Below are 24568 nucleotides of genomic sequence, written 5' to 3' on the forward strand. Positions count from 1 at the left end.
TTTAGTGTATTTGAGGAGCAACCAAGAAACTAATGTGTGTGAGGTGAGCAGAGTGAGTTAGGAGAACAATAGGAGGTGACAGCAGAGAAGCATGTAAGCCATGGTGTCAGGATCCCAGCTTGTCAAGATTTTGCCATTTATCAGCTTGATTATTAAGCAAAGAATTCATGGTTACTTATAATAGGTATATTTGTCTTTAATGAGGGTGATGGAATAGCATAGCTTATCTTTTATTTTGAGACGTATCCACAGGTGAATAACTGATATGATAAAAGTTTAGGAGATGGTGTAATTCCTTAACTTCTATATATACATAACTAATTGTGTGATTTAAAGTCTAAAGTGTTGTGTAGGTACAGAATTAATAAAAACTTACTAAGCAGTTTTGTCAAACAATCCTCATTATGCTACTTATATTAATAAGAAGCATAATTAGAACTCCCTTCTAAATTCAATTAAATCTTTCATGTTTCATATTAGAAAATGCCTCTTTTGTTATATTTTTTGTTTGTCTCGAAAACATTGGGCTCTTTCTCAAAATTCTTTGTTCTTGACCACTTTTCTTCTTGGTCTTCTTCATTGTTCTTCTGTGATTTTCAACAAATTTAGAAAATAGACACCCACCGAGTGAATTAAATTCTCAATGACACACATTGTATATAGCACCAATGTATTTCCTTCTTTTTTAGAATTTACTTGATAATCAAGAGAAAAATTCTGTATCAGGCAAGGCTCCTGTGGCTGGATTTGAAATCATCTTTTTCTTAGAGTGATTTGAGAAGTCCAATAATAGAGGAGTTATATGACTTTGCTACAGTTGACTATGGTCATCTTCACACAAGATATATGGATCATGGTGACCTTTGTCCTGGGCACCAGTGAAGGAGAGTGGAACTTAGAGACATAGAGAAAAAGGGAAGAGAGCAGCATCTGGAAGAAGAAGGAAGAAAGTGGTTAATAGCAGCTAGCCAATTCCTCTGCCCTGGCAAATGAAGCCCATAATACTGCTATATCCTTATAAAGGTTGTTTGTTATTTAAAAGATTTATACTTTGCAGAGAAACATGAATCTGGAATTTGAACTGTGTACTCTCTAACATCACATTAGCTAACGCAGTTTAAATTTCAACTAAAAGGAGATGATCCTGAAGAAAGATTTACAGGAAAAGGGAAATTGTAGTATAGTTCAGGAAAATTCCCAAAATGTATTCATATTACTACCCGGTGGGTAATGGGTAATGATACTTTCTTCTCTGACATGGAAATGGATATTTTCAAGTTAGGAAAGTAGTTTTTTCTTTCTTTTTCTTTCTTTCTTTTTTTTTTTCTTTTTTTTTAATTTAGAAAGTGTGTGTGTGTGTGTGTGTGTGTGTGTGTGTATGAGAGAGCTTCTTGAGTTTTAATCCTTTCTTGATTTCACTATTGTTACAAATGGCTTTTATGATTCATGCTTACAGATTAAAAGATCAACTAGTTCCAAATGGTGATTCATTCTATAAACAAGGTTTGTTTGTCTCAAGTAGCCAGTTAAGCTCAAAAGCTACAGAAGGCAGCAAAACTAGATGCTAATTTTGTAACCTATGGAGTCTGATTCCTAATCTCACTTGCATTCTGGGTAATTCTGTGACCTTGTTCTTTGAACAGGCCTGTCTTAGTGAATAATGATATCCTCAGCTTGGATAGGTACTTGTAGCACATATCTAATAGTCATTTAGTGGCTGCCAGATTTTACCACTAGCCTCTTGGGTGGATAACTAGACTTCTTTAGCTTTCTTTAGCTTATAATAAGAACATGAATGTAAATTGACTGAGTGCTTCCTCTGTAGTAGATGCTTTATACCCATGATACTTTAATAATCTTATTTTTTTTCGAGAAGAGACTAAGGTTTAGATATCTTAGCTAATTTCCCAATATCTCATGGTTATCAAATGGTCAGGCCAGAATCTGAACCCAGTTCTATCTGATTTCAAAGCCCAAGTTCATAGTTATAGTTAAGATTACTGTGCATAAGGCAGGTGCTTAATAAATGAAAATTTTCTCAAGATATTTGTAAATTGTTCAATTCATTTTGCTAGAGCTGAACAGTGAGAATGCATTTGGTTATCAGTTTGTTTAATACCAACAAAGACAGAGTCTTAATGACATATCCATTGATTCAAAATAGTGACTATGGCAATGAACAAAGGAACATTTTCACTCACATTCGTAATCATGAATAAAAGGAAAATGAAGTTTTTATTCAATTTCATCATGGTTAGGAGGCTTTGTAATAAATTAAGGAAACTTCTATTTTTCTTAGTTAGCCATAAAAGATTTCTTAGTTCTCTGGTAATATACAAAATTAAAAAATATACAATAGTATCTGTATTTTAGAGGACTAAAGGGGGAGTTAATGAGACATAACAGCTTTATTTGAGATGACTAAAAAAATTCTACACCTGATCACATAGTAGGAGATAGAGCTTGGGTTTAAACTCTAGCATTCTGATTTTCGGGTTCAAGCTATCAAACACTGCCTATACCACATTGATTATTTATAAAATTATGCAATAATGGTGTTTTTGATTGAGCATTTTCCTTTTCTAAGTGCAAAGCAATTATTTTCTTCTAGGTGTGCTCAGACTTTTCTATGTGACTTGGCCTTTTCTGATGTTTCCCTCTTGGGTGTTAGAGTTTGTGAAAGTTCTGTTGTGACTTGTATTTTTTGAGTTTGCCTTCATTCAGGAACTAAGATAAACAAGAGTTTGGAGGCATTGCATCCTACTAGAGATAACTTTCTGTATTTCCCTTTAACTTAGATGTGAAAATTGACAACACAGGTGATGAGAAATCACCCTTTTGTAAATGTAGCCTACAGATGCACTGATCATAAAGAAATTCTTGCATATTTGGTAATGACAGACGGATTCCCATATGGTTTGTCCTAGAGGCTCTAAGAGGACATTTAGGAGAGTTCTGACCCTTCAATTCTCATTTTCATAATTTTGATCCATCTGCCTAAATAATAGCTAAATTTTCATTAGATAAATGATACCATAGGAGTTCTTTTCTTCTGCAGATACTTGTTGTAACAGAGAATATCCCTTATATCTCTTTCTATCCACCAAATTGTATTGGTTGTTCATCAGCTAGTTTTTGCAAATACCAGAAGACAAAAGAAAAGATGGTGGGTTTGGTGTAAAGGAATTTCCCTATATACCTCCAAATGGATCAGAAACATCACTAACAGGTAGATCGTAGAAACAGTTAAGAAAATGGTTCAGTGGTGCTAGAAACAAGTTTTAACTCTTTACTGTGGTTCTATTCAAGCCTGGGCCAAGTATGGATTTTAGGAGGGACACAATTAGTGATGAGTACCCTGTCCCTAACTCATTCCAACCTTTTGTGACAATTTGCACATTGGAAGCACAAGCTTGGATGATGCTATGCTTTGTTTTTTTAGCTGGTTCTACTTGAAGTTGTCATATCCAGAGTTACAATATTTTGTGGATCTTCTAATAAAAATGTCAAAGAACTAATATCTATGAAATGTGGCTAATCATCAGGGAACATAGGGAGTTGCTTTTACCTCACTAAGTATTGTAATTGTAATTATAAGTAGTAAATAACTCAGTTACTCCCTTCTTCAAATTATGTTTTCAGTTTTCCAGTCTCTGCTTCTCTCAAAGAGCTTTCAGCACCTTGTTTGATGCGGTCTGAAAGGGAGGGCTGGCTGGAATTATAATTTCTTGCATTTGTGAAAGCAATTCCCTTTTGGTTAGATACAGAAATGAAAGTATGATCTGGTGGCCATTAATATATATTACTGCAGTTAAATAACTGTTCCACAAGTGTCATTACTAAATCCTCACTGAATATTTTTTCTAGAACAATGCCTTTCTTCTTTCAAGAATAAAATGGTCTGGATATTGGAACTTTTACTTTGAAATCCTTTTCCCTGGTCTCTATTATGAAACTTCCTCTCCAATCCCATAAAGATCTATCCTGGGTAAAATTCTAGTTTCCCTCCTCATCCTTGTCCTTCATTCAGGAATGGAAAACTTTTTCTCTCTTTCATAACATCTCCCTCTTCCTTTCTATTTTTATAGTTATCTCTTCCTCTCACTCCTATCCTTTCTCTCTCCATCTGTCTCTCCCTCCCTTCCCTGCCCTTCCACGCCAGCATGCTCTCAAGCAGAATGTGCTGTTTTTGTCTATTTCCAGTTATCAAACAGGAAACCACATTTTGATAAGGCCTAACTTATTTGGACCCTTCTGTCTGGAATGCCCATTGTTATCTCAAACTTCTATGGCTGCCACTGGGGAGTAAGTTGAACTTGGGTTGGGAGGTAGAACTTCTTTTCTACTCCAGCTTTATAAGAAAACATGGTTGCTGTTACAGTTTGATTCTTCATTTAGACCCCTGGGTGTATCTTTTAGTAGCTGGAACTCTAGGAGTTGATGGGTGAAAAATTAGGTTTCCCCAACCTTCAGCCTGCAGAAGCAGTACAGTTGGAAGTGGCTGCCTGAAGAATATTTCAGGAGCTGTGTATTAATATGCTCTCAAGGTAGAGGGTTTAGATATGGTTTATAAACAGAAGCCAATCAATCACAAGATTGTCCCCTGAGTATATCATTCATACACTGTTCTAGGATAAGCACTTCTTTCTCAGTATAAAGCTTCATAGACTTGAAGAGATTCCCTCTTGGTTATTTTAATGTGAAAATATGTAGTCTCCTGTTGATCAAAATATATGTCACCTTCTATTGTCAGCTACAACTGTGGTAATTCAACCAAATTGTGAACATACTTCTAAAACCTCTATGTCTCCCTTATTTTTCATTCTTGTTTTCTCTCTGTGTTTCTGTGTTTGCCTTTGAAATGTAAATAAGAAAATTTCTTTTCCCAGAGTGGCTAGCTTTAAACCTTAGGCTATTTAATTATCTTTTACTGACCAGATGTCTCTATAATTTATTTAGGCGTAGCTATCAATGGTCAATGTCCTTAACAATCTTGCCTGGTTTATTCTGATATTATCTCCATATCTTTTCAAGAGGAGAAAGGTGACTTGAAGCTATAAATTCAAACACATCAATAGGTTATTAGTTTGGTCTATTTGATGCAAAGCCTCTCATTTCACAGTTAAAGTCTTTCGCATGCAATCAAATCTCTGCTGAACACATTTGGAAAGGAAGGCAGTGACAATTCAGGGGTAGAAACTATGGCTTGCGGTTATCCAATGACTGGGATTGAAAATCAGTGGTTGTAATGTTTCGAATAGAGTTTCTTTGCCAAGTAGAAATGGACATGATTATCCTGCATTAGTTGCTATCTATAAGGTCTCTCATCCAATTTACTTCTCCATTCCATAATGTGCTTTAAATGATCTGCTAGGAATTGATTGGGACATGATATTTTTTCTCTATTTCAGAATCTCTGTTTTCTGTCTAGGGCAGCATTTAGCCATGTCCTTTTTGGTATTTTTGGGTTTTTTTTGTTCTCTTACAGTAATAGTAGCAATCATAGAAGTATATTGTTAAGAGCACCTCTGGTAGTTTTGCTGTTCAAAATACTTGGTTCTCTTCCCTAGAAGGATTATATTTAGGGTTCTTCTTGCAGAGGATTTTACTTTTCTGTCCTCTTGCATTCATGCTTGCTCTGGACAGTTAATTGTAAATAGAATTGATGTGGGATATTTCTGATTAAAAGTTTTCTGAATCAGCTCAATTCATCATCACTCTTTTCCCCCTACAAGATCCCAGATAGAGTCTCTTATTAGCCTGTGTGAGCAGGAGATAAATGTTATAAGGCACTGACATCCTTCAAGTTGTTTGTTACTCTAGAAAACTGTAGACTAAGCTGATTAATAAAACTCTTTTGCTTTAGCGATTATACCCCTGAGAATGTATTCTCAGCAGTAACTTTACAAGTAAATAAACATGCAGGATTAGAGATGTTCATCACATTGTTGTAAAAATATAAAAAAAAGATTACAAGCAAAACACCTCAACAGTGATGTCATTAAATAATGGCATATCCATGTGTTGGAAAACTATGCAGTCACTAAAACTCGATGGCATATATTTGTGTACACATTTATACTTTTGTATAATTATATATGTGCATATCTATATATGTATCTGTATAGTGCTATCATGGAAGGATAACTAAAATACATTGCTAAGTAAAAAATGAGGTTGTAAAATGATATATCATGAATGATTCTATTTTAGCAAAATGGTATTCATTAAAAGTATATATACTGAGTTGCAAAAAGCATTTATAGGAGTAGAATCATTATAACAAACATCAAAGACAGATTAAAAAGAGAAAAGAAGTCATAAGATTGTGTGGGGAAAATTTATGGGCATATGTAGAATAAGACATATGCTGTGCTGTTAGCTTAACCTTTTGACCAACATAGGGAGGGCACAGAAGGGCTAGGCTGTGAGTTGTCAATGCTCTTTCTTCCTTTCCTACTCACTGCTCTTGTGAATATAAGCTATAGATGCAATTTGTTTACAATGCATCTTTAAACATAAGCTAAAGGTCAATAAATTGAATATTGAAGCTAAAAATCAGCTCTAGGGTAATTCATGATTTAAATCAGAATGTAACAAAATAAATATCGCTCAAAGGCTTTACTGTCCACAACTCAGCAAAATCCTCTGTCTATATCCTCTTTAGTGTTTACTGTTTACTTGTTATCTATTTATTCTTTACTTACCCACTGTACTCCCAAATTCTAAAATTAGAATTACAAAAGTTACTCAGTAAGACACTTGTTGGGTGAATTATTGATTTGACTTTTTCTAAAGCTTATATTTCTTTCTTTATACTTACCAAAATCTTTTCAAACACATATTTCTGAATTTGATGACTTGATTTTTGATCATGTATACTATGACGTGGAACCATATGGTTGGTTAACTATAGTCCTTGCTCTCATGGTGTATTTGCTCTCAGATGCTTCCTTCTTTGCTTCTCTTCTTTATGGCAGGAAAACTGAACGTTCAGGTAGTAAATCCCAGGCCCGCTTAATAGCTGGCTTCTCCCTGGGATTGGCCTAGAAGAGGAGGCACCCATAGAATATTTGAGGGTGAACAAAGGAAAAAGCCAGGATACTCTTTTCCCTCCTGTTTCAGCTGGGCAACATTTTGCTGTGTCTCTATGATTCCAGCTTATTTTGATTAGGCCCACTGGGTTCCAGATTCCACAGAGTGATTGTGGCTCGAGGGTTCAAATAACATCATCTTCTTCATGGGAAGTCTCCAGCCTAGGGGTTTTGGCGGCTTCCTTTTTTTTTTTTTTTTTTTTAAGATTTTATTTATTTATTCTCTCATGAGAGACAGAGAGAGAAAGAGAGAGAGAGAGAGGCAGAGACACAGGCAGAGGGAGAAGCGGGCTCCATGCAGGAGCCTGACGTGGGACTCGATCCTAGGTCTCCAGGATCACGTCCTGGGCTGAAGGCGGCACTAAACCTCTGAGCCACCCGGGCTGCCTGGTGGCTTCTTTCTGTTGTTAATCTCTGGGTGGCCTCAGTCTTCTGTTACTTGTATAACCTATACCCTGTTTTGAATTAGGAGTTATTAGTCTCTTTTTTCCTCTTTGGAATTGAGCATGAAAAGTTAGTTATCAGTTATTTAGTTTGAAACATAATCTGCTGTTATAATGAGGGAGAAATGAGACTTAATTTATTCTATTTTTGAAAAATCTTAAAGACATCTACATTGAACTGTAAAGGAATACTTTCTCAGGGACTCAGTGTGGACATAGCAATTATACTTATAGGATTCTGAATAAGTAGAACTTCTACTTATTGTAAACAAAACCATAGCCTTTTTTTCTAAAGGTGACATTGGTGTTGCAGACATGGTTTATTACATTTGAAATAGATATAACACTTTCCAGTGATATGTGGAAAAAAGGAAAGCAGAGGCCAGCTTAGGCAAGACTTTTAGTTCTGTGTGATCCTTGAAAATCTATGAAGGGTGTCAGATTTTTACTGATCACCATCCTGACTCTCCCTTTCTCCGCTTGGAAAGATGAGAACTCCAGTTTGAGACCATATACCAAAGGTCACATCTCTGTCTTAGGCCACACACCTGAGTGGCTTTATTTCCACGTTTTATTCCTGTAGTCCTTGAACTTCAGATTGTGATTAATATGTTTTCTAAAAAAGAGATGAACATCAGCAGGCTTGAGATGTGCCCTTTCTCTGTACACAGTTGGTACATACTTCATGTGATAATTTTTTCCTTCAAAGTTATAATAATGTGTATCAGGCAAGAGTAATGAAATGAAACACTAGTTACTTACACTTGAAAAGGCAGTGCTGTATAATGGTTAAGAACTTGGGCATGTAGATTTGGATTCCTACTTTGCTCTTTAACTAGTTCTGAGAATTTATATAAGTTACTTCAAGTCACTAAATCTTCTTTTTGTCATCTATAAAATAGAGATGAAAAGATTTACAATATCTAAGAGGCATCTTTAAGGATTAAATCAAATGGTTCATGAGTAACTTAGAGGAGTACCTGGAATATTGGATAATAAATACTATTGAAATATATTGCGTTAGTATACTTTCTAGATATTTCAAAATGAATAAACCCCAAATAGCATTTGTTATCTTACCAATTCTAATGTTTTTTCATTATTTCTTATCTCACTAAGTGGTAGCAAAATCTACACGTTCTACAAATCAGAAAACTCATTGTTTTTTTCCTTACCTTCCTATTTAAATAATCATGGCATCTTATTGATATTATATTGATACTTACCAATATTTTATCAGTTCATCTACTTCTCTACTTCCATCATGCTGATCAAAGTTACCATCATCTTTCCCCAACAACCCACTTCTGTTCTCCTCCTCTGTGTTCTCACCATTTTTGGTCTTTCACAAAGACACCAAACATCCTTTTTTTTTTTTTTTTAACTTCTTATTTTGAAGTAATTATTGTTTCACAAGAACTTGTAAAGAAATGTACAGAGAAGTCCTGTGCATTCTTGCCTCAGCTTACATCAATGCTAAAACACACAGCTACAGAATAATATCACCAATAAGAAATTGACATTGATATAATCCATGGGATTAATTCAGATTTCACCATTATTCATGTATTTTCATGCATGCTCTATGCAATTTTATCACCTATGTAGCTTTATGTAACCATCACCACAATGAAAATACCAGATTATACAGTCACAAGACTACCTCTTTTTTTTTTTTTTTTTTTTTGATTTTACTTACTTATTCATGAGAGAGAGAGAGAGAGAGAGGCAGAGATGCAGGTAGAGGGAGAAGCAGGCTCCATGCAGGGAGCCTGAAGTGGGACTTGATCCCAGGTCTCCAGTATCATGCCCTGGGCCAAAGCCGGCACTAAACCGCTGAACCACCCAGGCTGTCCACAAGACTAACCTCTTTATAACCTTACCCATCCCCTCCTCTGTATCTAATCCCTGAGAACCACTATGCTCTCCACAGAACCTTGCCAGCACCTCGATCTTGGATTTCTAGCCTTTAGCACTCTGAGAAAACAAATGTCTGTTGTTTAATCCATTCAGTTTATGGTATTTTGTAATAGCAAGCTGATCAAACTAATACAGGCTCCCTACCCAATCTCTGCTGGTGCCACCTACAGGTATAGAGGGTACTTCTCTGGGCCACTTGATATCCCTGGTTCAGGTTTTGCAAGGAGACAAGAACAAAAGCCTCTGGGCTGGCCCTCCTATAATCCTGGATGCTGGGTAGGGAGACACAGCCTTCTGCTGATGCTGCCCCCGTCAAGGACAGAGCCGCCACTGGAAACTGGGTGTACAATGAGGACTGGGATGGTTGGGGTTTCCTCCCATTACTGCTGCCAGTGGATCAGATTACTGCCAGGTCCAGACTGCAGAGCAAGAGCTGGAACTCTCCCCCTGCTTTCCTTTTCCCAGACCTTGACCAGGAAGACAAGCTTATCTTTTTATTTGTTTTGTTTTGCCTGTGCCTATTGGTGGTTCTATACACCCCTCCTGTGTCGAGTCTGAGTGCATTTGGAAGATAAAAAGAAAACCTAGGAAATTTCACCATGTAGTCCTTCCTCATGCCCTGAGGTCTCTAGTGGGCTACCTTCTTCTATCCTTCCTGGCCTCCTTTCCTAGTGCTGTTGGTACTCTTTTAGCTTACTTTCAGAGTCCTTTTCTTCATCGTCCAATAGACACTTTACTGGGTATTTCATTGCATTTATAGAGCAGGACAGGAGAACTTATTCTATACCTTTTCCTCCAAAACAGGAACCAAAATAATTTTTTGTTTGTATATATTTTTATTGGAGTTCTATTTGCCAACACAGAATAATCTTTTAAGAAAGTGAATCTGTTTTGATTGCTCTGCCTCTTTATTAACATCATTAGAGGCCATTGATAGGCTTTCTGCATTCCAATGACTTGGTCTTCTTTTAGATTTGTGAATATACTATATTCCATTTCTACTTAGAAACTTTCTATTGCTCTTCTGTCTACTTGGGATAAATTTTCTTCTCCATTAACAATCCCACACCTTCTATTCTTAGGACCCCCGTGGCTATCTGTTAATTCCTATTCACTTTTAGAACTCAGCTCAAATATCATTTCATCATCATCTCTGACTCCTCATACCAGATCAGATCCTCTTGTTACACAGTGTCACAGTCACTCTGTTTCTCCCCTATGTTCATTCATTACAATTATAATTAAATAAACGATTGCATAATTGATTGTTTAATATTTCTGTCCATTGCTCCAATGCAAACGTTTAGGACCTGGATCTATCTTGTTCATCACTGCCCACATTTAATATATCTGAACACTTAAATTTTTTTCATTTCTTAAATTTTTAAAATTCAGTATGCATCTGGAATTTTCCATTTTCTAAAAGCTTTGCAGTCATTAATTAATTATCAAACAGTCTTGACAGTTTAAGGAATTAAAAATTATATAGTACTTAAGTTTCAGTTGTCTTTTTCTCAAAACTCAGTCTGAAGGAATTCCTCCCACCTACAAGGAGGAGTTCATAGTAAAAGTATCTCTCTCTCTTTTCATGGAAAGTCAATAATTTAGAACTAAGAGTAGCATTCACTAATTTCTTCCACAATTATTTACTCCAGCCAGCCAGGCATAGAGCAAGATTCTGGAGAGACAGTGGTGAATAAGGTGGACTATAGTCCTTTGATATAACTTAGAGTTGGGAAATACAGAGATTATCTGCATGGAGAAAACCATGAAGACCAACAGCTCTGGGATTTCTTACTTGAGAAATGGTTTTAGTTTTTAATATTTCTAATTTTTACACAATTAAAAGGAACAGAGAAAAATTATTTCTCCAACAATGAACAACAGAGTTAAGAAAAAAGGAGCATGTTGGAAGAATAATGTTGAGATGTTCATAGACCAGTAATTTTCCCTAAATCTGTAGGGGATTTGGTGCATTCTGTTTGGATTAGTTACTTAATAATACAGGAAGAGAATCTCAGGCAACAACGTGTTGCACAATGTTATTCAGGAAATCCTACGTAAAAAGTAATGCCACCACCAATGTAAAGTTGCTTTTATTTCCTTTGCAGAGTTTATAAACTGAAGTTTTGTTCCAGTAAATACACTGCAACAGTAGTTGAAAGTAGAGAGGAAGTGATAGTTCCCTAGCATTTCCTAACATTAAATAAAACAAAATTCCAAATCCTCAAAGATTGTTGCCATCTTTCCTTCAGTAATAAATAAATTAACCTCGGTTCACTTGTTTGCTTAGCATTCCAGTGAGAAGGGTAGATTCTAAAATTTCACTTTTTAAATCTTGACATTCAAAAACATGGTTGAAAAAGATGCCTATGCTCAGCATATTTTCTTAGGTTGATATTTGAGATGGTAGTCTTTCTACCTTTGTTAGAATTATGTTAACTGTAGTGGGTATTTCATACTGGTTGTTTTAAAGAGAAAATGGCCCCATTTAAGATCATTATAATAAACTTTTGATTCTGTCATAATCTTAGATAATCCATCAACTGAAAAATGAATAATTTGATTTAACTTTTATGCCATTGAATTATGGACTATGCAAATTTATAGATTAAATGAAATCAGTTAATAGTGTAAAAATTTGTATTTAAAACTTGGTTTATAAGACTTAAGGATGATATTCAATTATATCTTCTTTCCTATCCTAAATTCAGAGTCAGTCATTCAAGTGGAGGTCAAAGTAAATGTGTGTTATGTGACTTAAATGTATGACCACAAACCGAATTCCTCTTAACTTGATCTTAATCTAAACCTTAAGATGGTCTACTCAAGTATGGTTGTTTTAAAATAGGTGCACAGATTCTTCAACATCCCTCCCTTCAAAAAGTGGAGTCTAATTCCCTTCCTCTTCTGTATGGATTCAGTGACTTGCCACTAAAAAGGAAAATATAGAAGTGATGATGGATTCCCTTTGATACTTAGTCATTAATGACATTGTCATTCCCTCCTTGTTCTTTCTCTTAGACCATTCATTTTTGGGGAATGTAGCTATCATGTCACAAAGGTCCTCAATCTGTGTGAGATCCACATAGTAAGGAATTGGGGCTTCCTCTCAATATCTATGTAAGGAAGTAAGCTTGAAAGCAGAAATTTTGAGGTATCTGACTCCTGTTTAAAAATGGATATGTGATTTTTTGGGGGCCTGATCATAGACAGTTATGAAAGCTTTACCTGGCAGGCCTCATGGGAGAAAGCTCCCCTTTCAGTCTAGACCTGGTGTTGCAGGCAATGACTCAGTCTCCTTGGCCATGATTTTCACATATTTGCACTCCTACGCCTGGAGTAAATGTAAAATTTCATTTGTAATAATTACTGAAGATAGTTGCATGGTACTATGGTGGCCACTAAGAAGGAAAATTGACTCAGGTGGGAGGTAAGGAAGATTTCTCTAAAGAAGTAATATTTGAATCTGAAAGACAAATAGTAATAGCTAAAGTCAGAAAGGTAGAGATAGTTAATTAACCTAATTAAGAACTTGAGGGTTGATCTGACTTTTTTCAAGCATATTCTTCTGGACAGAAAAAAAAAGTAGATGCTAACAATGGAAACTCATTTGTTTATGTTATTCAGTTGGGGTAATGAGAGCTATAAAAAAATCAAACAAAATTTCAGTGTTTTAACATAATAGAATTTTCTCTCAGTCATGGAACAGTCCATTAAGGGGGCTATCTTTTTATTGTAGCCTTTTACCTAGTGTCTCAGGAACTCTGGATCCTACCATTTTGGGACTCTGCCATCCTCTAACATCCAGCAAGAGAAGGGAAATAGAGTAAAGAAGGCATAACTGCTTTTTTTAAAAAATCCAAGCCCAGAAGTAACACACACATCATTTTGCTTATATTTTATTGGTGTGAATTAGTCATGTAATTATACCTTAATGCAAGCATGGTGCTGGGAAATACTCACTGCTTGGGAGAATGTGTCTGAACAACACTTACCATATTCTAGAAGGTAGAGAGGGAAGGTTATGGTTTGTGTGGGTTTGTGTGTGTGTGTGTGTGTGTGTGTGTGTGACTGGCTAGCATCTTTGCCACACTTATTGAATGAATACAAACTGCTGATTGGTTATTTAAATATAATTCAAACCTTGAATTTCATTACTCTCTAAGCAATATGTGAAAATTTCAAAACAACATATTGATTTTTAATTAAAAAGTCATATGCTACTCAACATTTTGGCATGAAGTAGGCAGATCTTCATGATCACAGATATCTTTATGATGTTTTGTTTAAAAGGACTAAATATTCCCTGGCAGGAGGAGAGAAATTAGTTAGATTTGCTTGTCTTACTTAGAAACATAATCTTTCATAATTTCTCTCAAGACTTGAGCAACTAATTATATGGATGGACCCTAAATCTAATGGAAGTGAGTACAGAGAGCATTTTTAAATAAACCTTTACAGTTTCTTTCCTAACCGTAACCTCTATTCAGTTGTAACAGGAAATTAAACAATTTGAATGTATGAAAGTTTCGGTTTGAGGTATTTTATTTTTATCATTCTTAAAAACTCATTGGTTCGTGTGAACATTCTTATGGTAAAATTTATAATGTGAAAGTTTTTTATGGCCAAAATTTATAATGGGAAATACCACAAAAGTGCATGTGTTCCATAAAAGGAGTTTTAGATCAGATAAGAAGTGGGAGAACTACACATGCAGAAGAAATTATTGCACATTGTGCCCCTCTAGCACTGGGGTGAGTGGCAAATGTGGCTGTGGACCCAGAAACATTGAGAGCAGGAATAATATCTGACTCATCTATTCAAGGATAGAAAAGTGACCGGAATTCTTACTTCAGCCTAAGAGTGATAAAACACCAGGTGCTGAGATCCTGACCTAATGGACATAAATTAGAAATGACTGCAAAAATATTATATCTGTATAGTGCTTTGTGACTTTCAAAACACCATCTGGGGTTGATATTTATCAGCATTGCAACACAGCTCTAAAGATAGACAATTATGAAGTTAAGCTATTCAGAGAAGTTAGGTGTACACATAGTCTTTGGTTAAATTGCCCTTCAGCAGTTAAGAGTGTTCCTAGCACTTGTAAACTTCCACTTGACTTTGTGTCACTTCTTGTTCTCCTATTGATTGATTGCACTTTAAGTATACAGCAATACACTAATACTCAAGAATAACGTTTTTGACTGCATGAGCTAGACTTTTATCTAACTGGACTAACTTTTCGCCACGGGAGGTTGAAGTAAATCTGGAATGCTTGCATAGTCTTGAGTTCTAGGTTTTTTTCTGGAACTTATAAATTTTATGATCTTGACCAAATTTCTTATCTCTTTCAGTCTGCTTCTTTATCTGTTACATGGAGATGAAGACACTTGTCCTAATCAGTGTCATGAAGTGAACATGGAGTAATTTACAAAGATTGAGACTAATTCTTCTAAATCTTAAATGTTATGCAAATACAAAGCAACATCATTATTTGTCTTCCTCTTCCTGATTGGTTTTTATAATCCGCTGAGGCCAGAGATATATAGATCTAAACCCATCTAGCTGATGGTGTTGAGCCCAAGTGAAATTTGTTCTTGAGATAACAAGCTTGTTTTATGATTTCCTAACTCTGCCTTAAGTTGATCAACTATCCTATTTTGTTCAGTGTTCTCTGGGTTTTAGCACTGAAAGTCCAGTGTCCTAGTAAACCCCTCACTTCTGGGCAAACCAAATGACTGGTGACCCTACCTTGACTTTCTGATTGTAAGAATCCTAAACAGAAACTTTTAACCCTTTCTCATTAATAGGAGATCATTCTTTGCCAAAAATATCTTTGTCATATTAGTGCATTTGTTTTTCAGAATATGGATTATATTGGACTTTCAACCAAAGCAGTTGGACAGAGTATACAATACAGTTTATATGCCCACATGAGGACATAGAACTTGTACAGAGATATGTGCTCAATTCCTTGTTCTGACAGTTAACAAGATAACTTCCACTAGAATATTTATTTCATTCAATTGAAATTATTCAACTCTCTGTCTCCCTCATCAGATCTAAGCAGGAATCCAGTTATGTTCATCTTTAATTCTATAGCATCTTGCAGGCTAACTGCACATTGGAGACACCTAGGAAGTGTATAATAAACCAAATATGGATAAATCAAAATTAGAACTTGCATGGGACAGCCTTTATGAGAGTCAGTTTTTTGATGATCTATAAAATGTACACAATAAAATAATTGAAGCCTCATAGAGTTTAATGAAGCTTAAGTGAAATAATATGAAAATGTGAATTACTTTTGTAGGCCAAAAAGTATAGTAAAATTGAAAGAAGGGATTGATATTAATATTTAATGGCCCTAATATTTCAGCTTGTCTTTCAGTCTGCCATGCTTCCTAGATTTTTTATTTGGTCTTTGAATATTAAATTTGTGCTTTTATCCAAGAGATTACATCATGTATCCTGTATATAAGTGACCACAAGGCAATGGGAAACAGTCTATTTGCCATGGATACAGCCACTTATAAATTAATATTATCTTATCTAAAAAGAATAAGAAATATAGATGCATTTAAGTTCAGTCTAGTTTATTTCCTGGAAGACTTTGCTCAAGAGTCATCTACATTAATATTGTGCAACAGTTGCTAAGCCAATAAAACTGCAATAAATTATATATTTATTGCCAAAGGAATTAACTTTTCATTGCAACATGATCCAGAGTTGTCTCTTCAACAGAATTTCTGTTTAGAAAGCCTTGCTTAAATGTTAGCACTACCAGGGCTTGGTTTTGGTGGCTCATTACAGGTACTATATTACTATGGCAGTTCCCATGTAGTTTTTTCTTTGTTCTGAAAATCCAACCCAATCCTCAAAGCAGCTTAATCAATGTGGAAGAATGTCTGTGGCTTAAGATATGGATTAATGTAGCTAAGTGATAATTTCTTGGATCATTCTGAAGATGCAACAGATGGGTCTTCAGTTTTTTCTCCTGTAGGATGCAGATGTGTCAGGTCCCCAATAACTATATCTTTTCTTTTCTTTTTTTTTTTTTTTTTTTTTTGGTGATCTAAAACAGGGCACCAGGCAAGGAAAAGTATTCCATAGCTAAACCTACCATTTGCCCTCTGGATTTCATGGTACCTCTTTTCTAGGATACTTGGGGTTAGAATACACAGTGCTTGGAGTCCTTATCTTTAGAGCTAAGTTGGACTATTCTTTTGTATTATGGACTCTCTGAAGAAGAGAAGGATACAGCTTACCTGCAGTTAGACTGAGAGGCCTCTCAAGATCAGTCTGAACTTGAAGTTGTCAAAGCTTTAGTGGAGGGTAAGAGAAATGGTGAAGGAAAGACCACTGTGGATATGGGCACCAGAAGATAAGATATGTGGGTTTTCTAGACCTTGTTGTCAGGAAGGTGGGACTAGAGCACTCATGTATTCATCTTTTATTCAACAAATATATATTTATTACCTGTTATGTAAACACTATACTACCCAGTGCAAATACTGGTCTTTGTTTTCATAGAATTTGCATGTTGGTTTTTTTTTTTTTTTTTTTTTTTTGCATGTTGCTTTTTTGAGGGGAGCACTGACAGACAAATTTCAAGGTAGATTCCTCTTTACTCCGATTGCATAGATTAGGTTCCTTTGTTCCACCAGCAGTGAGACACCTAATACTGACACAGCATGGAAAGTTGATGCAGAACCTTCTTCTGGCTTCAGAAGAAGCTCTACTATCTCATTACACATAGGAGGTTAGACTTGCACAGTAGGTAAGATTCTGCAGTAAAGCTATACGTACAGCTCTACTTTGTTCTTCCCCAGACTTTCTCATGGATATATGGCAAACAGGCCAGCAGTTTCAGGGGGTAGATACCACACCAGTATCTGCTACCAACCAAATGCTTGAATCTTTCTATGAATGAGTGCTTTAGAATTAAAATAAAAAACAAAGAATCGGGACACTTTGAACTATTAGTGACCCAATCATTTTTTAAAAGTCAACAAAATACTATCTTTGCTTATTGAATTAAAAAATATTTAGAAAATGCTCTCAATTCAGTGATTATTATTCACTTTAATGAGTTAATACATACTGTTGCAAGCCTAGTGAATGAAGCCTTCCTGACCATGGTGATGAGATTCTTGGCATAAAATACTGATGAAAGTTTTCGGTTCAACTTGTGTTTTTAAATGTTTCACAATCATTTATTTTTAATTATTCATCATTCTCATTTTGCAATCTTACATGTAAATGCAAAGGATCAAAAATGTTGGAAATTAAGTTGTACCAGATTATATAGAAAATCTGATTGGAAGTTATGGATAACCACTGGTTTTCTGTTTCTCTCTTTTGCTTATTAATCCATAATATTATTCAATAATTAGATAATAATTTGAATGTGCTTCTCCTCTCCTCAGGACTCTCAAATATAGTTATGTATATATTCTCTATATATGTGTCCATATAATAACTCTTCCAACTTCAGTATATTAAATGCATACTGAAATTATTTAATATGGTGGAAAAGTGGAAAGACAAATAAGAGAAGTTGTTCAAGAAAGTCATAGTTCAAACATAGAGCAATCTAGAGTAATGAAGAGATTTTGAGTAATTTCTGTTTTACAAAAAAAACTGGATGCATTTGACCTTGATAGTTCACAGATTTGAATGACATGCATGGTCTATTAACATATGATTGCATTTATTTCTCTACTGGATTAACTATATTACTCGATTCTTATATAAATAAATATTTACATACTTAAGATATAAGTACTTTTTGTTTGTAATTGATATTTAAAATCAACTTAGAGGGATCCCTGGGTGGCGCAGCGGTTTGGTGCCTGCCTTTGGCCCAGGGCGCGATCCTGGAGACCCGGGATCGAATCCCACATCGGGCATCCCGGTGCATGGAGCCTGCTTATCCCTCTGCCTATGTCTCTGCCTCTCTCTCTCTCTCTCTATCATAAATAAATGAAAATTGAAAAAAAAATTAAAATCAACTTAGATTAAACATAGAAGACTTTTCTATACTTAAAGAATAGAATGTAAATAGTATAAACTTCATAAATATAAAATATATTTAAAAGTCTGTAAGAACTATTAAAATGTATCCTTCTACCCCAAAGTATAATAGCAAAGAGAGGAGGTAGAAAATAACTATGGGCCCAAGTTTTCTTACCTTTTTTTCTCTTCTTTTTTAAATTAAAGTATAGTTGACACATAATGTTACATTAGTTTAAAACATAGTGTAAACATGTAAAACATAGAAATTTCACAAGTTTATACATTATGCAATGCTCATGGTAAGTATAGCTATCATCTGTCATCATACAGGGCCCAAGTTTTCTAATCTTTCATAATAGAAGTTAAGAGATACTGTCTAAGATTAATAGAATAAGAAGTAAGGGTTTAAGTATATTAGTTAGAGTTATTATGGTAACAAATAGAAGAAAATATGTTTTAATAGAACTTACAAGAGGAGGTGGACTAAGGGACTAAAATTCTCATCTTTCAAGTGGGAAGTCAATGTGCTGCTGGCCCATTCCCCAGAAGATCTGTGCAAACCCTGACAATACTACATCTTCTGACCGGCACATTGTGAAGAGCCTCAATTCTGGTGGTGACAAGGGCAGGTCTTATTTTGCAAGCAGACCACTGCATACCTTGTTAAAATATGCTCCATTTCGGCTGGAGACCAAATACTGCTCACAACAGACAAAGAGAGCCTTTGAAGACAACTAGACTAAATGAAAAAGAGGCTAAGACTCAACAGCAGAGCACATACAACAGCATAGGAGACACCCCTGAAGTGCCATGCCCTAGGGAATAGTGGATACTGCACTGCAGGGCACAAGAGGACCCTGACTTCATAATGCTATTATTGTTAAGAACAAGAGAGGTAGCTAACTTTCCTAACACAGAGAAACAGACACAGAAAGTCAGATAAAATGAGACAGAAACATCTCCTAAATGAAAGAATAGGACCAAACCTTAGCAAGAGACCAAAACAAAATGGATATAAGTAACATGCCTGCTAGAGAATTTAAAGTAATGATCATAAAAATACTCACTGGACAGGAGAAAAGAGTGGAGGACATCAGAGACACCCTAACACAGATAAAAAAGAACCAATCAGACATCAAGAACACAGTAAATGAAATTCAAAAGACATTTGATGGAATAAATAGTAGTCTAGATGAAGCAGAAGAATGAATTAATGGCCTGGAAGACAGAGTATAGGAAAGTAATCAAACATAATAATATCCACATTATAGGGATCTCAGAAGAAAAAAAGATATAAGGGAGCAGAAAATTTATTTGAAGAAATAGTAGATGAACACTTCCCTAATCTGGGGAAGGAGACAAATATCCAGATCCAGGAGGCACAGAGATGCCTGCACCCTCAAATTCAGACCGGTGAAATTGAAACCAAGACATATAGTAATTAAAATGACAGAAAGCAGTGATAAAGAAACAAAATTTAAAAGCAGCAAGAGAAAAGGAGACAGTTACATTCAAGGAAAGCCCCTTAATGCTATCAGTGGATTTTTCAGCAGAAACTTTGTAAGCTAGAAGAGAGTGACCTGCTATGCTCAAAGTGCTGAAAAGGAAAACTCTGCAGCCAAGAATACTCTATCCAGCAAAGCTATCATTCAGAATAGAAAGAAAGAGAAATGATTTCTCAGGCAAACAAAAACTAAAGGAGTTCATGACCACTAACCCAGACCTACAAGAAATATTAAGGGGACTCTTTAAGTGGAAAGGAAGACCATAAGTGAGAGTATGAAAAGTAAGAAACACAAAAGCAATAAAAAATAAATATTCCTATAAAAATCAGTCAAGGTATTCATAAAATGAAAAGATGTAAAAGATGACACTATTTACCTAAAATGTGGGAGGGAGAAGAGTAAAGAATGAGATTAAACTTAAGCAACCATCAACTTAATAAATACTACTATATGCAGAAGAAAAAGTTAAATACAAACTTAACGGTAACCACAAAACAAAAACCAATGACAGACATGAAAGGAATAAGGAGAAATGGATCCAAGTATATCACTAAAGAAAGCCAATAAACCTTCAAAGAGATCAGTTGGGAAGCCGATGGACATCTAAAGGTCATAAATTAAGGGATGGAGAGAAAGCCTATTATTTGTATTATGATTATAACTATCATAAGAACTATATTCAGAAATTTTAGAAAGATTTTCTCTGAGTAATGAGACTTGGGATAGGTGAGTAACTTAATATAATAGCTCTTTTTAGTATTTTTAAGACATATGCATACATGTTTATAATAGAGGTTTTCATCTAGCTTGATTCACTGCTACAGTGAATATCTATGGACACCTTTACACACATGTGCAAATAGGATGAATTTCTAGAACTGAAAATTTTTTTTATTAACACTGAAATTTTTAGTACTTACAGCAACTCCATAATTCTCTTTTAAAAAAGGCTTGTTTCACTTTGTATTTCAACTAACATCATTTGAGTTTTCCCAGTGTACCAAACCTTAGCCCAAACTTAGTATTGTGAGTAATTTTGATATTTGACCATTCTGTTTGATAAGAAATCATATTTCATTATTGTTTTGTTAGAAATTCCCAAGGTGTATGGATATTTCTTTGTGTGCTTAATGGCCACCAAACTGTATGGGTGACATACTGGCTTTTACACTTATCCTGTTTTTCTGTTGCCTATTAGAATTATTTGAATTACGGTACTTTGGAATAATGAAGTAATATTATTTTACCATTAAGCAGGGTAGCAATAGTATATACATAAAATAAAAACATGATTATGTCATATCGTTAAGTAAAAGTAATGCAAAATGGAATGTAAAATATGATTTCATTTTTCCTTTAGAGATAGGTAGACAAAGAATATAAACATCCACTACTGAAAGGGCATTTTCGGTCCTATCTTTTACAACTTGAACTTTCTTCTATATCAATTCTTCCTCTTTTATTGTTTTCTATTATTTCTTCACATTCCATTTTAATCTAATTATACTTTTAATAGCAGCTATTACAGTCAAAGTTCTAGTTGGAGTAAATATTTTTATTTAAATTTTCCATATATTATCATATAGTAAAATTATCTTTTGTCACTTGCTACATCTTCAATAAGAAATAGATCTTATAAAACAATATCTTTGAACTTATATTTTAGCACTAACAGACAGCATTATTTATGTTGGAATTTTCAAACTTAGTTGTGACTCAGCACCATCTAAAGAATTTGTAAAACATTAATTCCCAGTCTCATCTATAGAGGTTCAATATAAAAACTCTGAGATGGACTTCAAAATCTATATTTTTAAAAGTGCCTCAGTTGACTTAGATGCATGATAAGTTTGGGAATAACTAATTTAGAACTTGTCAGAAACAAATTTCTTTACAAATGTTTTTTAATATTTTCAATATATTTGAAGATTTAGCTCAAAATATTCTTTTTCTACCTCTTCAACATGGAATTTATAATCATTTTCACTTTGGAAGTTGAACAAACCTTCAAGATATTTGATATTTTTATACTGGCATTTGCTGAAATGTAGAAAATAATCCAAAGATTTAAAATGTTCCAGTGTGTACCTGTATGTATTTACCATAAAAATAAGCATTAATTTCCTAGGATAAAGTTAGCTGGGACCTATTGAGTTTTACATTATGAGCTTAAAGAGATTCAAATCTAAATTAATTTCATTCTACCTATTTTTCTAAATGCTTATTTCAAGGAAGTTGGGTTTATTGAAATTAGCTCATGTTTGTCATCTAGAGAAGGAAGGAGAATGAAATTTGCCCTCTCATATTGGATTGCCATCTCCTTCAAGGCTCATATATTCAGCTGTGAGAAACACTTTCCCTGGGGTTTCCATGGTTTCTTGTGTATGTGTCTGTTATCAGACTTCCCTGTGTTTCTCTTCACAACAAATAACCTGCCTTCACCATGTTGGTTTCCAGCATGGTGCCTAGGGGGCTCAATAATGCTGCCTCATCCTGATTTCTTTGTTTGAAGTTACTCTCATCTCTGGAATACTTCTTATCCCTTAGGCCTGCCTCTAGCCAAGGTTCTGTAGATACCTTGCTGAGGTGTGTGGTCTTGTGGTTCACATATAGAAATTCTTAGAAGATAGGACATTTTCTACCATGTCTTTGTTTCCAGCATGTGTCATGATGCCTAGTGCATAGTAAGAACGAATGCTAGCTGAAATGACTGAAATTCTACACCAGAGAACATGTTCTATAACTTTCTGGTTTTTAAAAAAGATATTGTTAATAATGTGATGTAATGGTTGCAAAACTGATTTGAACTCAATAGATTCAGATGGAAGGCTTTAAAAGGTTAAATATTTTTTAATAAAATAGACTCTATTATGGACCTCTCAGATTATATTTTTCTTCAACAATCACAAGAAAACTTTTAATTTTCTGATTACCCTTTTTTGTTGTTGTTTTTTTAAGATTTTATTTATTTATTCATGACAGACAGTGAGAGAGAGAGAGAGAGGCAGAGACACAGGCAGAGGGAGAAGCAGGCTCCATGCCGGGAGCCTGACGTGGGACCCGATCCCGGGACTCCAGGATTGTGCCCTGGACCAAAAGCAGGCGCTAAACCTCTGAGCCACTCAGGGATCCCCCTGATTACCCTTTTGATAGTGATTTACATTTTCTCTTTATAGATGGAAACAAAAGGCTAACCTATAGCATATTCCTTAGAAATAAATGTCTATTGAGTACATACAAATTATTAAATGTAATTTATAGGAGATGAAAAAGAAAAATGCAACTTTAGAACTATATATTTAAAATATATTTGTTTTTCAGAATTATTTCTTCATATTCAAATGTGTAGATTTTAAATTATGAAACAGGAATAAAAAGTAATACAATACTAATTACTTAAAAACAGAGTAAACATGTTGAGCCAATAGACCTTTCTTCATGTTATGAAAACCAGGAGCCACTGAAGAAAAGCTGTTGAAAGGATTTGTAGATTACAGGGAAGCCATCTAACTTCTGATTCCTTTAAATTCCAATATAAGACTATTAAAGAGACATAACTAATCACATCTGTCATGAAGCACTTGAAAGTCAATACCAATCCCAGCAATAAATAAAGGGAGAGAATTTCTGCTGAGGGAAAAACTAATCATAAATTAGTAAAATATGGAATCATTCAAGTGGGAATGTATGAGTATCATTGGCCACTAAGTCATCCAGTGCACTAATTTTCTTAATGGTGTGATCTAGCGTGCACTTTGACAATACCTTTTGGAAAAAATTAGTTTAATTTATATTAAAATACTTAGGTAATCTTAGAATATCTAGTGTTTACTTTTGAGTGAACATCTGTGCAGTTGTTACCCTTAGTTCTAGGCATCTCTGATTAGATAAAAGCAGATCAGTTAATTAATGTGTCAATCAAAAAGTTTTCCAACTATAATTTTCCAAAATAATAATGTTCAGGTGGTTTCAAGTATAAATGGTTTTAACTTAGAGTTATATCCTATGGAACAGTGATTGGGCATTTGACTTAAATCTTTTTTTCCTTGATACATTATTTTGGCTGGATAAATCCACTTGATGAGATTACATTTTATTGGATATTTTTAATTTAAGAATGAAGCATAAAAAAAAAGAAAAGAAAAAAGAACGAAGCATCTTATTTAGAAACAAAAGTATTACTTTCTTAATGTTGACTAGCTAAAAAAAAAAAAAAAAAAAAAAAAAATTAAGTTGGAATTTTCACCAGGATATGAAATTCAGTTTTTTCAAATTAAGAGCAAATACTTTTTAAAAAAATACTTATTCAAATTATTAAAGATTAGATGTCATATTCATTTTGCAAGGATATTATTGAGTTATTTTAATAGAATCACTTGAAAGTGGGAGATAAGCATTTCAAAATATATCTACGTGATCCTAAAATCATGTGGAAGTTAATGGAAATGAAATTTAATGAATTTTAGTTATATTTGTCAGCTTGAATGGATCTACACTGTTTAAATGTTTAATTGCCTCCTCTTTGGAACTGATTATATGTTAACAAGTCATTAATTTTCCTAGAATTTCTGAATTTGAAATT

General features: G+C 34.5%; 1 long non-coding RNA gene across 1 annotated transcript; it reads right to left on the minus strand.

Annotated features, from left to right (window-relative positions):
* Positions 1–669: 669 nt before the first annotated feature.
* On the minus strand, positions 670–19297 carry LOC111095730. The gene is made up of 3 exons (XR_005357648.1): positions 18952–19297; positions 8300–8428; positions 670–930 (listed from the first exon to the last, which is right to left on the minus strand). It is a non-coding gene; the product is annotated as an uncharacterized LOC111095730 (long non-coding RNA).
* Positions 19298–24568: the final 5271 nt, after the last annotated feature.

This window comes from Canis lupus, chromosome 4 (genome assembly GCF_011100685.1).
Source record: "Canis lupus familiaris isolate Mischka breed German Shepherd chromosome 4, alternate assembly UU_Cfam_GSD_1.0, whole genome shotgun sequence".
Lineage (NCBI taxonomy): Eukaryota > Metazoa > Chordata > Mammalia > Carnivora > Canidae > Canis > Canis lupus.